Genomic DNA, 16603 nt, shown 5'->3' with positions numbered 1-16603 from the left:
GGACGGGGGAGCCTGGTGGGCTGCCGTCTATGGGGTCTCACAGAGTCGGACACGACTGAAGCGACTTAGCAGCAGCAGCAGCAGCAGGAAAAGCCTTATTATTTGATAATTTAACCACAGGTGAATTATTTATAAACTTTTTTGAGTAGAAACTGTTTTGCAGGAAGCAGATATTAACAGATATAATTAGTCCCAGAGATGTTTTGGGAAAACATTTTGTTTAAAAATTTTTATATTGTCAAATAATACTCAAGTAAAACTATGCTTTTTCTATGGAATAATCATGATTCATAGTCAAATTGTAACTATTTTTTAAAGCATAAATGCTACCTTTAGTTTTTTTTTTTTTACTTTCAGTTTTTAAATTATTAAAGTATGATAACACATTTACAGGAGACTTGGAAATATACAAGAAAGTTACATATAGTTCTACTATATATTACAATTATTCTAAATAGATAAATTTTTAGTTGGAGTTTCTTTATCAAACTCTCAAGTATTAATAGAATGAAGATATAGCAAAGTAGAAGGAAAGCACCAATTCAACATAATTAAGATTAATACAATTTTCACACAACAGTAGGATACAAATTCTATTCAAGTTCCCATAGACTATATATAAACTAGGAGACACTGGAACATATCCAGGGGCATAAAACAGATGCAAAAAATTCATGGTCTAAATGTACTGAAATCATACAGAGTTGGTTCTCTTATCACTGTGGAATTATGTTAGAAATCTGTATCAAAAGATATTTGAAAATAACCCACGTATTTTCAAGTCCAATGTGACATTTACCAAGAGAGATCTTTGACTTAGCCATTGAAAGCCTCAGTAAACTTAGAAGACTGAAAAAACACAGAGGGTGATTACAGAGGAGGAAGCATTTAAATGAAAAATATTAAAATGAAAAATTAATATCAAAGATATTTAAAACCCCTATGTATTTGGAAATTAAATGTCCACTTTTAAATGATGGATGTACCTAAGAAGCCCTAAGAAGGAAAATTAGAAAATATTTGTAACAGAATAAAAATGAAAAGAGAATTTATCAGAATTTGTTGCATGCAGCTGAAACTGCTCAATGCAACTAAATACAAAGCAGAATCTTGAATAAGGTATGAAAATAAATAATGGACATTAGCATAAAATCTTGTGAAATTTGTACAAAATTGTACTTTAGTTAATAATACTGTTATCACATGTTTTCTGGTTTTTTTTTAAACAACATAGTATTTCTTGATATTCTCAGAACTGGATTAGAAGTTTTGAGCTTCAAATTTTTGTAAAAAAGATCACTAAGATAATGAACTTTCTAGTCTTTTTAGCAGTAATATCAGATGCCAAAATATATGTAACTATATCAAAGTTTTGACTGAATATTAATTAGAAACCTAGCATTCTATTTATACTAAGTCAAAAAAGTGAAATTAAAATGTCATAAATTTTTTAGCTAGGCAAAAATTCATAACATTTCTAAAATATATATATCATACATACTATATATACACACACACATATATATACATATATAAAAGTTTTTCTACTATGCTTGATAAAGGCTTGAGAACGAAAAACAGAAAAAAGACACAGAAATTAGAAAACATAAACTAAGTGAAATGGGAGCACTGAACATGAAATAGAAAAAGAAACCCTACCTGTAAATAGCATTCAGCCCACGCTCGGGCTCCCTGAGAGCTCAGTTGGTAAAGAGTCTGCCTGTGCAATGCACGAGACCCCAGTTCGATTCCTGGGTCGGGAAGATCCCCTGGAGAAGAGATAGGCTATCCACTCCAGTATTCTTGGGCTTCCCTTGTGGCTCAGCTGGTAAAGAATTCGCCTGCAATGTGGGTGATCTAGTTTTGATCCCTGGGTTGGGTAGATCCCCTGGAGAAGGGAAAGGCTACCCACTCCAGTATTCTTGGGCTTCCCTTGTGGCTCAGCTGGTAAAGAATCCACCTGCAATGCAGGAGACCTGGGTTCGATCCCTGGGTTGGGAGGGTCCCCTTCAGGAAGGAAAGGCTACCCACTCCAGTATTCTGGCCTGGAGAATTCCAAGGACTATACAGTCCATGGGGTTGCAAAGAGTCGGATACGACTGAGAGACTTTCACTTTTCACTTTTTCAAGCCCATGTTCAGTTTTTAGCATATTTGGAGGACTACAATATGCTCTTAAACGACATTCTACTATCACAGTCTCTATTTTGTCTGTACTGTTACAAAAAGCCACTATGTTAAAATTTCTGACTTGTTAATTCCTATATCTTCATTAAGTTTTAAAGAATTTGATGCCAGCAATAATACATCTGACTTTTCCCCCTAATTTGTTAAACTAAAGGAGTTATCTAGGAAATTTGGCATCAGTTCAATTGCTCAGTCATGTCTGACTCTTTGCGACTCCATGAACCGCAGCACCCAGGCCTCCCTGTCCATCACCAAATCCCAGAGTCCACCCAAACCCATGTCCATTGTGTCAGTGATGCCATCCAACCATCTCATCCTCCGTCGTCCCCTTCTCCTCCTGCCTTCAATCTTTCCCAGCATCGGGTTCTTTTCCAAGGAGTCAGTTCTTTGCATCAGGTGGCCAAAGCATTGGAATTTCAGCATCAGTCCTTCCAATGAATATTCAGGACTGATTTCCTTTAGGATGGACTGATTGGATCTCCCTGCTGTCCAAGGGACTCTCAAGAGTCTTCTCCAACACCACAGTTCATCAATTCTTCGGCACTCAGCTTTCTTTATGGTCCAACTCTCACATCCATGGTTTCATAGCCTTGACTAGATGGACCTTTGTTGGCAAAGTAATGTCTCTGCTTTTTAATATGCTGTCTAGGTTGGTCATAACTTTTCTTACAAGGAGTAAGTGTCTTTTAATTTCATGGTTGCAGTCACCATCTGCAGTGATTTTGGAGCCCCAAAAAATAAAGTCTGTCACTGTTTCCCCATCTATTTGCCATGAAGTGATGGGATAATTTGGCATAACACATAACCTAGGAAGCACACTTTCACCAAGAATGAGAGGTCAAATGAGCAATACAACTTCTTCTAAATTAAAAAGAAATTCATTCGCCCCAGAGACAACTGTCAGAATGCTACAATTTCAGATCAAACAGAAGTCTTGGGAAGACTCCACACTGGGGAACTAGTTTCAAACATATATGTGACAGACATTTTTGTTTTCCTTTTGAATAAGATTTGCTTACACAAGGACAGGTGGCATTCTTCTATCTAAATTCAAAATACAAATAATTGTCTTGAAATTCTCTCCCTCTTTTGTACCTCCTAGGGCATCTATATCCCTGATGAGATGTCTGTAGGCCCTAAAATACTTTGTTAAGGAAAAATGACTAGCGCTGCTCCACTCAATCATACTTGAGACTGCATCAGCACACTTTTTCTGTAAAAGGCCAGATGGTAAATATTTTTGGTCTTGTGGGCCATATAATCTCTACTCTCCAAGTACTCAACTCTGCTGTTAAATCATGAAAGCAGCCACAGACAAGACACAGACACATGAGCATGGCTGTGCCCAGTGAAACTATTTATGGGCAAAAATCTGAATTTCATATTTTTACATGTCCTAGAATATTCTTTGGGCTTCCCCAGTGGCTCAGTGGTAAAGAATCTGCCTGCCAATGCAGGAGACACTGGTTCAATCCCTGGGTTGGGAGGACTACCTGGAGAAGGAAAAGGCAACACACTTCAGTATTCTTGCCTGGGAAATCCCATGGACAGAGCAGCCTGGCAGGCTCTAGTCCACAAGGTTGCAAACAGTTGGACATGACTTAGTGACTAAACAACAACAACAAAATATTCTTCATCTTCTGATTGTTTTTCAATCGCTAAAAAGTGTAAAAGCCATTGTAAGCTCACAGGTCATACTAAAACAAATGGTGGGCCAACCCTTGTCTAACACTAACCTGCCTGATGTTTCATGATTCCTGATAACAGATTTTATGAAAGTACTTACCATGCTACAAAATAGCAGCTGGAGACTGTCCCTGTGGACACTAGATACTGGAGTTAAACACCTCTCACTGCAAATGCTGGTGTGTTATAAAGAGAGGTGGCAACATTATGGGTATGTTGGTGATAAATGGGGAACAGGAGGCAGACTCATGGTTACTTCCTAGCAATCACTGAGCAAAGCCTGCACCAGAGGAACAAAGACCCTTCCCCCTCTGGTAATATCTGCAAATTCTCAAAGATCGATTCAAAGTGCCCAGCAAAGTAAGCTTTTGGTAGGTTAGAGACACATTTCTCCATCATCTATATCAAGCAAGTCATGGTGCCAAAGTTAATTAAATTAAATGCCATTATACATTCATTTATACATTAATCTGCTTGTTCTTTTACCTAAAGTCGGTTGAGTTTATGGTAAAAAGATTTCCTAGTTTAGACTAAGAAGGATAAAAGAGCTGTGTGAATCAGTGAAGTCTAGAAGGTAAAAAATAAAAATCCCTGAAGGAATGGAGTTTGTTATTTTCAAAAAGTTAGGGCTAGACTGGAGGTATGTGGAGCTCCTCAGATTCCCTTCCCAGAAAATCAACCATAACTGGTAACAAATATTTTTCTAAAAAAACCATTTCAAGTCTGTATAAAATGTCTTAAGAGCAAACAGCAAATGGACAAGAGATCTTTATTCAAAAAAACAATTAAATCTTGATAAGGACAGTGAGGCTGTAGCATGTGAGCTATAAGCTGTTCTTCTCCTACCCTCCAGCCCAGAGTGACAGTTCTACTCTGGATGGGTACAGCCAAGAAGATGTGGCCCCCTGCCACCCCCAATCTCAAGTCTAAGATGACAGTTTCTCCCTAGGAAGGCTAGGCCACCAGCATCCTCATTCACCACCGTCCTGTGTTGTAAAAGCCCTATTCCAGGTAAGTGTGGTTAAGAGAACCAGGGCTCCATCCCCTCACCCACTTCCCACTCGTATGGCATCTTAGGTGAATCAGGCCAAGAATACTGGGCCCTGATCATCTATGTCCCAGCTCACATCGGATGGAGGTTCCATGTTAGGAGAGGCAAGCTGAGAAGGTCAGGGGCTGCTAGCTCTGGCCAGCAGCCCACTCATAGCAGGGTATCATTCTGAAAGAGGCAGGCTGCTATCCCCTTGTCCTGCTCTGGAGCAGTGGTGCAGAGCTCTGCCTAGGGTCAAGGCATGAGGTAAAAACACAGAGCTCTGCAGCTCTCCCCAAGGAGACTGGTTTTATGTGGAACATAGCATGGGGAAGTTCAAACCCATGAAAGCTGTCAAAGACTATGAAGACTTTTGTAGCAAGAAATGAAGAGGAGGCTGGTAGCTCCATGAGAGCAATGGGTGAAAGGTAGACCAGCTAGAAGTTTAACAAAAAGGAACAGGGGAACAGAGAGTTATGGAAGCCTTCCTGTGGTCAGAGTAGACTTTAAAGAACAGCCTTAAAAAACCACATCTGCAAAGAAGTCCAATGTTAATGATATTAGACTGTGAAACATTTATGTCTCAGGTTACTGGCAAAAACAATAAAGCAATTAGCTACCAATTTGGGGACACTAACAACTGGATGTGGTATCAATAGAGGAAGATCAATCAGGAACTTAAATCCCACCAGGGAACTCTCCTGTGGCCCAGTGTTTAAGAATCTGCCTGCCAACGCAGGAGACATGGGTTCAACCCCTGATCCAGCAAGACTCCACATACTGTGGAGCAGCTAAGCCCATGTACCACAACTTCTGAGCTCGAGTGTCGCAACTACTGAAGTCAATGTGCCTACAGCCTGTGCTTTGCAACACGAGAAGCCACTGCAATGAGAAGCCCGTGGGCAGCAATAAGACCCAGTGCAACCAAAAAAAGAAAAAATCAAGAAGAAAAACTTAATAGTGAAATTAGGGAAAGATATAGTCCAAGAGAGCCCAGCTATAATCACTGTCATCCCCAGGTGGGGATGAGTTAGGGTAGCTGTGTGCATGCCCAAGGCTGCACCTTCTGAGGAGTGACATCAGAGGCTGCACACTGTGGAGGAAAGAGACCTCAGTGAACTAGTCCAGCGAAGTCACTCAACAAATAAACCAATAAACAGGAAGAAATTGCAGAGGCAGGAGGGAGAGAAATCAGTATCCAGAGTTGCTACATTACCTAAAGTGTCCAGTTTTCAACCACAAAAAATGCAAAGAAACAGGGCAGTGTGGTCCATATATATGAAAAACAGCAGGCAATGAGTAACTGCCTTTGAGTAACTGCCTTTGAAAGGACCCAGGTATTGGACTCAGGAGACAAAGACTTGAAAACTGCTACTATAAATATGCTAAAAGAACTAAAGGAAATCATACTTAACAAACAATGTATCATCAAATACAGAATATCAATGAAGAATTAGGAATTACAAAAAAAAAAATGTAAAGGGGAATTCTGGTGCTGCTCAGTTGCTCAGTCATGTCCAACTCTTTGCAACCCCACAGACTGTAGCCTCCAGGGACCTCTGTCCATGAGGATTTTGCAGGCAAGAATACTGGAGTGGGTTGCCATGCCCTCCTCCAGGGGATCTCCCCAACCCAGGGATTGAACCCAGGTCTCTCACATTGTAGGTGGATTCTTTACTGTCTGAGCCACCAGGGAAGCCCCTGGAGCTAAAAAGTATAATGAAAAAATAGTGTTAGTCTTTCAGTTGTGTCTGACTTTTGGCAACACCATGGACTATAGCCGGCCAGGCTCCTCTGTCCATGGAATTCTCCAGGCAAGAATACTGGAGTGGGTAGTCATTCCCTTCTCCAGGGGATCTTCAGAAACCAGGGATTGAACCTGGGTTTCCTGCATTATAGGCAGATTCTTAACTGTCTGAGCCACCAAGGAAGTCCCAAAAGGATAATAACCAAAATTAAAAATTCACTGAAGGGGCTCAAGAGGAAATTACAATGGAAGAAAGAATCAGCAAATTTGTAGACAGATCAACAGAAGATTATGCAGACTGAAGAACAGAGAGAAAAAAGAATGAAGAAAAATGAACAGAACCTCAAAGAAATGTGGGACACCATCAAGTATACCAACAAAAACAGATCATAATGGGAGTCCTGGAAGGAGAGGAAAGGAGCAGGACTACACTAAAAGAAATAATTGCTGAAAAATTCAAAATTTGATTAAGCTAATCTATATACCCAAGAAGCTAAATTCCAAGTAGGATAAACTCAAAGAGAGCCACATCCAGATACACTGTAGTCGAAACTGTGAAAGACAAAGTCTTGAAAGCAGCAAGAGAAAAAAGTGTCTTATTGTGTACAAGGGTAACTCAATAAAATCAACATCTGACTTTTCGTCAGAAGCAATGAAAGTTAGAAGGCAGTATAACAACATATTCAAAGAGATGAGGAAAAGAAAGTCAACCAAAATCTTGTATCTAGCAAAACTATCTTTTATAAATGAAGGAGAATCTAACTTTACCTAAAGTACACAAGATCTTTAGAGAAAATTTCAACACCCTAATAAAGGATCTGAAAGAAAATCTGAGGAGAAAAGGAGAAAATAAAGACATTTTTAAGTAAACACAAACTGAGATAGTTTGTTCCTAGAAGACATGTTTTATTAAAAAAAAAATACCAAAGGAACTTCTTCAGGCTGAAAGCAAGTGATACCAGACAGTAATTTTAATTCACACAATAAAAACAAAGTATGGGGACTTCCCTGGTGGTCCAGTGGCTAAGACTCCACGCCCCAATGCAGGAGACGAGGATTCCTGGTCAGAGAACCAAATCCCACATGCAGCAACTAAGAGTTCACATGTCGCAACTAAAGATCCCACATACCACAATGAAAATTGAAGATCCTGCTTACTGCGACTAAGACCTGGCACAGCCAAACAAATATTCTTTAAAAATATGGAATAAAGTTAGTTATATAGGTAACTGTAAGAAACAATATAATTGCTAATTTCTTTTCTTGTCTTAACTGGGTTAAAAGACAATGGCACAAAATGACACATATAATCACATGTTGGGGCCTATAACATATATTAATAGATATGTAACATATTTGACACTAACAGTACAAAAGATGTAGGTAGAAACAAGGCTGTACTTGAATAAGGAAATAGCACCATTTGGTAACCTGAATCCACAGAAACAAATGAAAATAATTTGGAAGGTAAACAAACAGGTTAATGTAACTCTATAAAGACTTATTTTCCTTTCTTCTCTCAGCTTTGTTAAAAGATGATATTATACAGAGTAAGAATTCTAACAAAAATACTTACAAACATTACAACTAAATAATCCCCAGTCTCCATAAGAGGTAGGTAAATTGAAGGTGCAAGAGTCCAACCTATTTGGATAGAATTGTTAGAAGCTTTAAAAATATTTCCAAAACAAATATTTGTGCTGAAATCTTGTTGACAGTCTTCCTTAAGCAAATCTATTCATCTCAGAGAGCACAGGAGTTAACTTTGCCCCAGTTCTGCTCAAATCCTCAATAATGAAGTGTGAAAAAATGAGACATTGATAAATATATGCTCTGTGCTGTCACAGGTTATGGCTCAAGTGAGCAGAACAGTGGCAAGAGAGGCTGGTGAAGGCTTGCCCACAGCTGGAGCAGATCCTGATCCTCTGAGCAAACATTTAGCCTTAGTTTGAGAAAATAAGGAGAAAGAAGGGGAATGCATGAATCCTGAAAACAGCTGGGTGAGTTTAATGAACAGGACTGAGGAGACAGCGGGAATCTGGAATCTTGGGAAAGTAAAACTACTTCTTTTGAGAAAATCTTCCATAAAAGTGTATAAAACTTAAAGAAATTTTACAGAAAGAAATTGGGACTAATGACTACATTTAAAAAAGCAATTCATGAACTTCCAAATGAAAGCACAGGCTCTTGAGTACAGTACTTTTGTTCTTACAAAGAATAGGCCCAAACATCTTCAAGTGATGACTTGAAGACTTTTGTTGGTGGGGAGACCCAAAATTAAAAAGAAAAACATTGATTAGCATAACACACGTTCAATAGCAAACCAGGCTGGGATATTTATACTTGTTACATTTATAAAGAGAAACATCTCAAGAATCCAACTCATTAAAACAAATTTAACAAAGACAGCTTAGTTTCCTACATAAAGGGGCATTAGAACCAGTATGCTAGGCACATTAACATGTAAACCCTTATTCCAAACACTCTTCAAGCATTTCCAAAAGGATGATTCTGATATAGTAAATGAGGTCAGAGAGCAGAGTAAAAGCCACTGGTCTCTAACACTATGAGGGTGGGGGTGAGAAATCAGTGGAACTACGACTATCTACAAACATCACCACAATGAACAGTTCATCCCATAGCATCACTAGGTTAAATAATAGGTTTTTTAAAGCTCTCATTACAGGGACTTCTCTGGTGGTCCAGTGGCTAAGACTCCAAGCTCCCAATGCAGGGGGCCTGGGTTTTATCCCTGGTCAGGGAACTAGATCCTACATGCTACAACTAAGACCCAGCATGGCCAAATAAATAAATATTTTAATAAAATAAAAGCTCTCATTACAAATGTATGGATATATAGTCTCAAATGCCATAATTTTTAATGCCTATCTAATACACCATCTGGTGAATATATATAGTGTATACGCTATACTTCATCATTCTCATTTATTATATAACTTTGTTTGGAATTTTTTCTTACTATACACTGAGATGAACATCCTTGCATATGGCATCTTTCCACTCTGGTCTTTTCCTGAGAATAGCTTCCCAGGAGTGAGATTATTAGAGCAAGTTTAAGGTTCTCCATATGTGTGGCCAAGTTGCTGTCAAAAAGGTTGGAGCAATTTATACTCCCACCAGTAGTACATACAAAGACATTTCAATTTCATCATTGTCTCAGTAGAGCTGGTTAGTGGGGTTCCCCCCCCCACATTTGCTAAGTTAGGTAACAAAGAAATAACACAATTATTGAAATGGAAAGTCAATATCATCCCAGTTCAAGCACAGCAAGATGGTGGAGAATCTGGATGGCCAAAGATGGAATCTCAGCTCCACCCCATACTAGATGGATGACCTTGGAAAATGTATTTGTCCATCTAAACCTCAGTTTTCTTATGTTTGAAATGAGGACAATAATACTGTCAACTTCATTAAGTAACAGAGGCTTAAAGATGGTCATGGCACATAGTGGACATCCAATAAAGATTAGCTATGTTCGACAGTTCTAGACTAGACCAGACTGGGAATTCTGAACCTGGAGCCCATTAATTCTTGGGGGTCTGTGAAAGTGAGTGAGAAAAAAAAGTTCACCTTTTTCATCATTTGCCTTTCACTGAAATATAACTGTGCATTTGATCAGGAATGGAGGCAATACATTTTGTTTTCAGCAGGACATGGGACTTTGTCACTAATATAAATCAAACAATTTTTCATCTCACATTACAGTTCCTGAAGAGATCTCAAAATAACTTTTATATTTATCACTACACCAAAATTACGGCAGTTTTTAGATTTGCTGTTTGATCTTATTATTTGAGACATTAGTAAAGAAGGACATAGACTACAATATATCACTTTAAAATATTTTTGATAACTACATGCATGCATGCTAAATTGCTCCAGTTGTGTCTGACTCTTTGCAACCTCATGGACTGGAGCCCACCTGGCTCCTCTGTCTATGGGATTCTCCAGGCAAGGATACTGGAGTGGGTTGCCATTTCCTCCTCCAGGGGATCTTCCCAACCCAGGGATCAAACCCGCATCTCTTATGTCTCCTGCCTCTGGCAGGCAGGTTCTTTACCACCAACTCCACTTATATAGTTCAGTATAATTGGTCTCTTTTGTAGTAGTTTGTATTTATTTAAACATTTTAAGATTTATTCTGAGAAGGGGTCCATAGGCTCTTCCAGACTGACAAAAGAGTCCCAGGACCCCAAAATCTAAGAGCCCCTGCTCTGGACTCTAGGCAGAATTTGCACATAGAACAAACTACCTGCAGCCCTAAAACATCAGTTTCTTCAGTGGGCTTCATGTATGAACAGTTACATGATAATAGGTGAGTCCCATCCATAAACAGCTGCCAGGAGAGCAGAGCATGTTGCAGTCTCAACCTTACTGTCCATCAGGTTCAATCATGGCCCAAGGACACCTAGGACGAGTTCCCCAGCAGGCTCCTCTGTGCCCTATGCAAGGCGCCCTATGCAAGAAGACCAGCACAATAACACAAGCAAAGGGGCCTCACTACACTAGCACTTATTTTTTATTTATGGCCAGCAGCCTGGAGAATTTCATGGACAGAGGAGCCTGGCAGGCTACAGTCCATGGTGTTGCACAGAGTCAAACACAACTGACAGACTAACTTTCACTTTTCAGTAGCAGCTCTTTCTAATTGTGTTGCGGGAGAAGGCTCTTGAGAGTCCCATGGCCAGCAAGGAGATCAAGCAAGTCAATCCTAAAGGAAATCAACCCTGAATATTTATTGGAAGGACTGATGCTAAAACTCAATACTTTGGCCACCCAATGCGAAGAGCCAACTCATTGGAAAAGACCCCAATGCTGGGAAAGATTGAAGGCAAAAGGAGGAGGAGGCAGCAGAGGATGAGATGGTTAGATAGTATCAACGACTCTGAGTTCGTGCAAACTTCAGGAGATAGTGGAGGACAGAGAAGCCTGGCAGGCTGCAGTCCATGGGGTTGCAAAGAGTTGGACACAACTTAGCAACTGAACAACAACAGCAGGTCACAAAGTTGTTCAGTAATAGCACAAGTTTTTTATTATTATTTTTTATAAACTAATTTTTTGGAGCAAAAAGATGTATAAGAATTTATCCCAACCAACTTCAACATGAGACTTTAAGCTTGACCTTCCAGGGAACATTTCTAAAATAACGATTAAATAAATGTTTAGTCAAAAGAAGAGGGAAAAATCTAAGGCAAATGGAAGGAGGTTTAATACTACCCATGATAAGCTGATTTCCAAGCACTTATGGAAGAATGCATATCTTGATTGCTAGGAAAACGTGCCACTCTGGAGTTTAACTCTTGTAATAGAAAAGGGCTGCAAACCCTTGGTGAAAACTGGAATTTAAAAAACAGAGAATTGTTCCCAAGAAAATTTAGGGAGAAACTGAGCAAACTTAAGACAATTAAAAATTATTTAACATAACCATACGTGTGACAAAGTCAACTTATTAAGGAAGAAAACCTAAATCAAGCACTGCTCTAAAAAATGATAACAAGGTGTAATTCTTTGTCCAGTCAGTTAAAGGAGAATTTTTAAAATCAGCACGCATGCACATCAGGGAAATGCAGTTTTTCTAAGATCAATGCAAATAGCATTCTATGTACATTGCTAGCTTTCTATATTTATCTGGTAATAAGAGGAAAATACAGAAGCTGAGTAACAATTTCAATTGGATAATCAGACTACTGTGCCACTGAAAGGTGAATGAAGACATCCCTGCTGGAAACATGCCATGTAGCACCAACTGAGCTATTCCAACAGTCCATCTGCTTTGTTCAAATAACAGAATGGCTATCATAAAGTCAGAGAATTATTTCAGAGCTGGCACAAACGGCAGTGATCACTTTATTAATAATCATCTCATTTTATACTGGAGGAAACCGATTCCCAGCAAGGTTAACCGACTGGCCCACAGATGACCACAGAGCCAGGCAAATCTCATGTCCTCCCTCTCCCTTCCTGTAGGCTTCCTGCCACTAACTGCCAATCCTGCTTAATCCTGAAACACTCTTATATCAAGATAGACATGATATACAAAACCAAGTGCCCAACACCAACAGATGGGTGAATGGTGTAGTTTATGGTATGTGAATTACATCTTAAAGAAAATAAATTGGTGTCATGGGACACTGGCATGCTACAGTCCAACTCGCAAAGAGTCGGACACAACTGAATGACTCAACAACAACAAACGGCACACTAAAGACTCATTCAGTTGGTAGGCAGAATTAAATATTTCTATTTTGGTTCTGACATTGGCCCTGTGACATGTGACACTATTCCTGTCATATTCAAGAGATACAGAGAAAAGTTGTATGGTTCACACCTCCAGAGTTCTGCAATTTATTTTATTTTTTTTCCAGAGTACTTCAATTTAAAAGAGAACACAACCACAGGCATGAAGGGGAACAAAAGACAAAAAGACTTGAAGGGAGAACTTAAGATGAGGTAGAAATACAAAATAGCTATACAAATGAAATAAATATTCAAATGGCAGAGATTTTTTTTTTACATAAATCACATTCAATGAATAAAATCCTCCCTCTCCATCTACTATGACAATTAGCCTTCTTATTTGAACTTGAGTCTTCAGTAACAAAAATGGTAGAAATTCTGACTCTGAACTCAGGAAACCCAAAGGATGCAGAAAGGAGAAAAGAAATTTAATTGCCTTTTTACCAAAGTGTCCCTAAGCAATCTACATCATCCTTGATAATCTTGGATCCCAAGCCAAAGCAAACTGAAGGAGTGAGGAAGGCAAGAGAGAGAAAGACCAGGAGAAATTCTGTTACCCGAAACTTGAGTCCTCAGTGAGCTTGCAAGCCAGGTACAAGACTTGCAGTACTACAGACAATACTACCAATACTACCAATGTCTGTTTCTCAAAGAATTTCCAATTTATTGCCATCATAAAGATAACTACTTTGATGGGAACAATGAATGTCTTTTAAATCTCACTGAATTTCCAGAAAAAAAAATAATCACCTAGTCCAGAGGTCAAGAACCAGATTAGTTTTTTAATAACATGATCCTAGCTCGGAAATTTAACTCTGCTTTTAAAGGATCAGCTCTCAACTCTAGCTTTAGGACATGACAAATGAAAGTAAGGTCCAGTTTACTTTGAACTATCTCTTCTCCACATACTGGGTGGAACACCTCATCTTCTCCTGGTCATTTTCCTGAGGGTCAAGGAAGGTTTATGTCCCCATGTTTCCTCTCTGCTGAGGCTACATACAGCTTCTGAATAATCACCCACCAATTCAAAAGAAAACATCACTTCTGTGCATCTCTGCCTTTGAGGTACATGCCTTAGTCTTAAGGTACATATGATTCATATATTTCTCAAATGAAATGATTACAATGCAGTGGACACTCAGGTGCACACCCAGACCCCCCTTTTCAAGGAAAGATGTATTGTCCTAGCTACTGAGAACACTGCAGCTCTCACCCCTGCTGCCAGCCCCTTCTGGAACTGCCTCAGGTGCGGACAGCACCTCACCCAGTATCATTCTCCTTCCAGTGAGGGATGGATGTAGGAGTATAAAGGCCTGACCATCTCGTCACAACTCAGAACTACTCGGAAACTCCAGCTCCCCACGGAGGTCAGGCAAGGCTTCCACTGGACCTGCATCCCAGTGGGATTTCTCGTTCTGCCCAATCCTGCTTCCTGCCCTCCTCTCCCTCACAGGTGATCCCAAGAGCACTCCTCAACAAATTCCCTGTTTACTGAACTCAGTCTCACAGTTTACTTCCTGGGGAGAATCAACTTACAAAATATAACGTGTCTTTGAAGGTATAGTTATTTTTACAAAGGAAAATTAAAACAAACACAGAATACCTGTGGACTATGTACAACAATAACAAACTATCAGGAAGTTCCAAGGGTTAACAGACAAAGGAGTCTTGGGGTTGGCTATACTTTCACTCTTGTTTTCATAAAGGCTATAATTTCACTTTTGTTTTTGATCTCTCATCATATAAACAAGTCTTCTGAAGTGACAAAATGCTGAAAGGGGCTATTTTGGTTATCACTAAGCAACAGAAAATATCCTCTAAGAATGAAAATGGATAAAAATAATATATGAGGTAATTTTTCTGGAATTCTGATCAAAAACTGAATTACATTTTAACTCAAATATTGAATTATGAAGCCAAATATGATGTGTTAAAGATTTCTATGGAAAATATCTTTAAAAATAAATCTTGCAAAGGAAATTAAGAAAATTTCCTTTACAAGAATATCCAGAAGAAGAAAATATCTAGGAATAAATTTAACTGAGAAGGTAAAAGACTTGTACACAGAAAGCTATAAAACACTGCTGAAAGAAATTAAAGGGGTCCTCAATAAACAGAAATACATCCTGTGTTTTTGGACTGGAAAACAATATTATTAAGATATCAATACCACCTAAGCAATAAACAGATACAATGTAACCCCCTATCAAAATTTCAATGGTCTTTTTTGTAGAAATGAAAAAGTTGATTCTTAAATTCACATAGAATTGCAAGTGACCTCAAATGGCCAAAACAGTGTTGAATAGAACAAAGACAGATTTCCTGATTTTAAAAAGTACTATAAAGTTACAATAGTCAAAACAGCATGGAACTGACATAAGGGTAAACATACAGGTCAGTGAAACAGAATTTCAAGTCTGGAAACAAACCCTTAAATTTATGGTCAGTTGATTCTGACAAAGGTGCCAAGAAAATTCAATGGGGAAGGAATCATCTTTTTAAGAAATGGTACCAGGACAACTGGATCAGTTCAGTTCATTTGCTCAGTCGTGTCCGACTCTTTGCGACCCAACGAATTGCAGCACACCAGGCCTCCCTGTCCATCACCATCTCCCGGGGTTCACCCAGACTCATGTCCATTGAGTTGGTGATGCCATCCAGCCATCTCATCCTCTGGCATCCCCTTCTCCTCCTGCCCCCAATACCTCCCAGCATCACAGTCATTTCCAATGAATCAACTCTTTGCATGAGGTGGCCAAAGTATTGGAGTTTCAGCTTTAGCATCGGTCCTTCCAAAGAACACCCAGGACTCATCTCCTTTAGAATGGACTGATCGGATCTCCTTGCAGTCCAAGGGACTCTCAAGAGTCTTCTCCAACACCACAAAATTCAAAAGCATCAGTTCTTCGGCGCTCAGCTTTCTTCACAGTCCAACTCTCACATCCATACATGACCACAGGAAAAACCATAGCCTTGACTAGATGGACCTTTGTTAGCAAAACAATGTTTCTGCTTTTCAATATGCTATCTAGGTTGGTCATAACTTTCCTGCCAAGGAGTAAGCATCTTTTAATTTCATGGCTGCAATCACCATCTGCAGTGATTTTGGAGCCCCCAAAAATAAAGTCTGACACTGTTTCCACTGTTTCCCCATCTATTTCCCATAAAGTGATGGGACCAGATGCCATGATCTTCGTTTTCTGAATGCTGAGTTTTAAGCCAACTTTTTCACTCCCCTCTTTCACTTTCATCAAGAGGCTTTTTAGTTCCTCTTCACTTTCTGCCATAAGGGTGGTATCATCTGCATATCTGAGGTTATTGATATTTCTCCCAGCAATCTTGATTCCAGCTTGTGCTTCATCCAGTCCAGCGTTTCTCATGATGTACTCTGCATATAAGTTAAATAAACAGGGTGACAATATACAGCCTTGACGTACTCCTTTTCCTATTTGGAACCAGTCTATTGTTCCATGTCCAGTTCTAACTGTTGCTTCCTGACCCGCATATAGGTTTCTCAAGAGGCAGGTCAGGTGGTCTGGTATTCCCATCTCTTTCAGAATTTTCCACAGTTTATTGTGATCCACACAGTCAAAGGCTTTGGCATAGTCAATAAAGCAGAAATAGATGTGTTTCTAGAACTCTCTTGCTTTTTTGATGATCCAGCGGATGTTGGCAATTTGATCTCTGGTTCCTCTG

General features: G+C 39.3%; 1 protein-coding gene across 1 annotated transcript in view; it reads right to left on the bottom strand.

Moving 5' to 3' along the window:
- Positions 1-16603, bottom strand: part of MAP3K15 (mitogen-activated protein kinase kinase kinase 15) — a 145366-nt gene that overhangs the window by 90579 nt on the left and 38184 nt on the right. The gene's annotated exons all lie outside the window — the stretch shown is intronic.

Source organism: Bos mutus, chromosome X (assembly GCF_027580195.1).
Source record: "Bos mutus isolate GX-2022 chromosome X, NWIPB_WYAK_1.1, whole genome shotgun sequence".
Classification (NCBI taxonomy): Eukaryota; Metazoa; Chordata; class Mammalia; order Artiodactyla; family Bovidae; genus Bos; species Bos mutus.
Note: the sequence above shows the minus strand (reverse complement) of the source record. Positions and strands in the feature narration are given on the sequence as shown.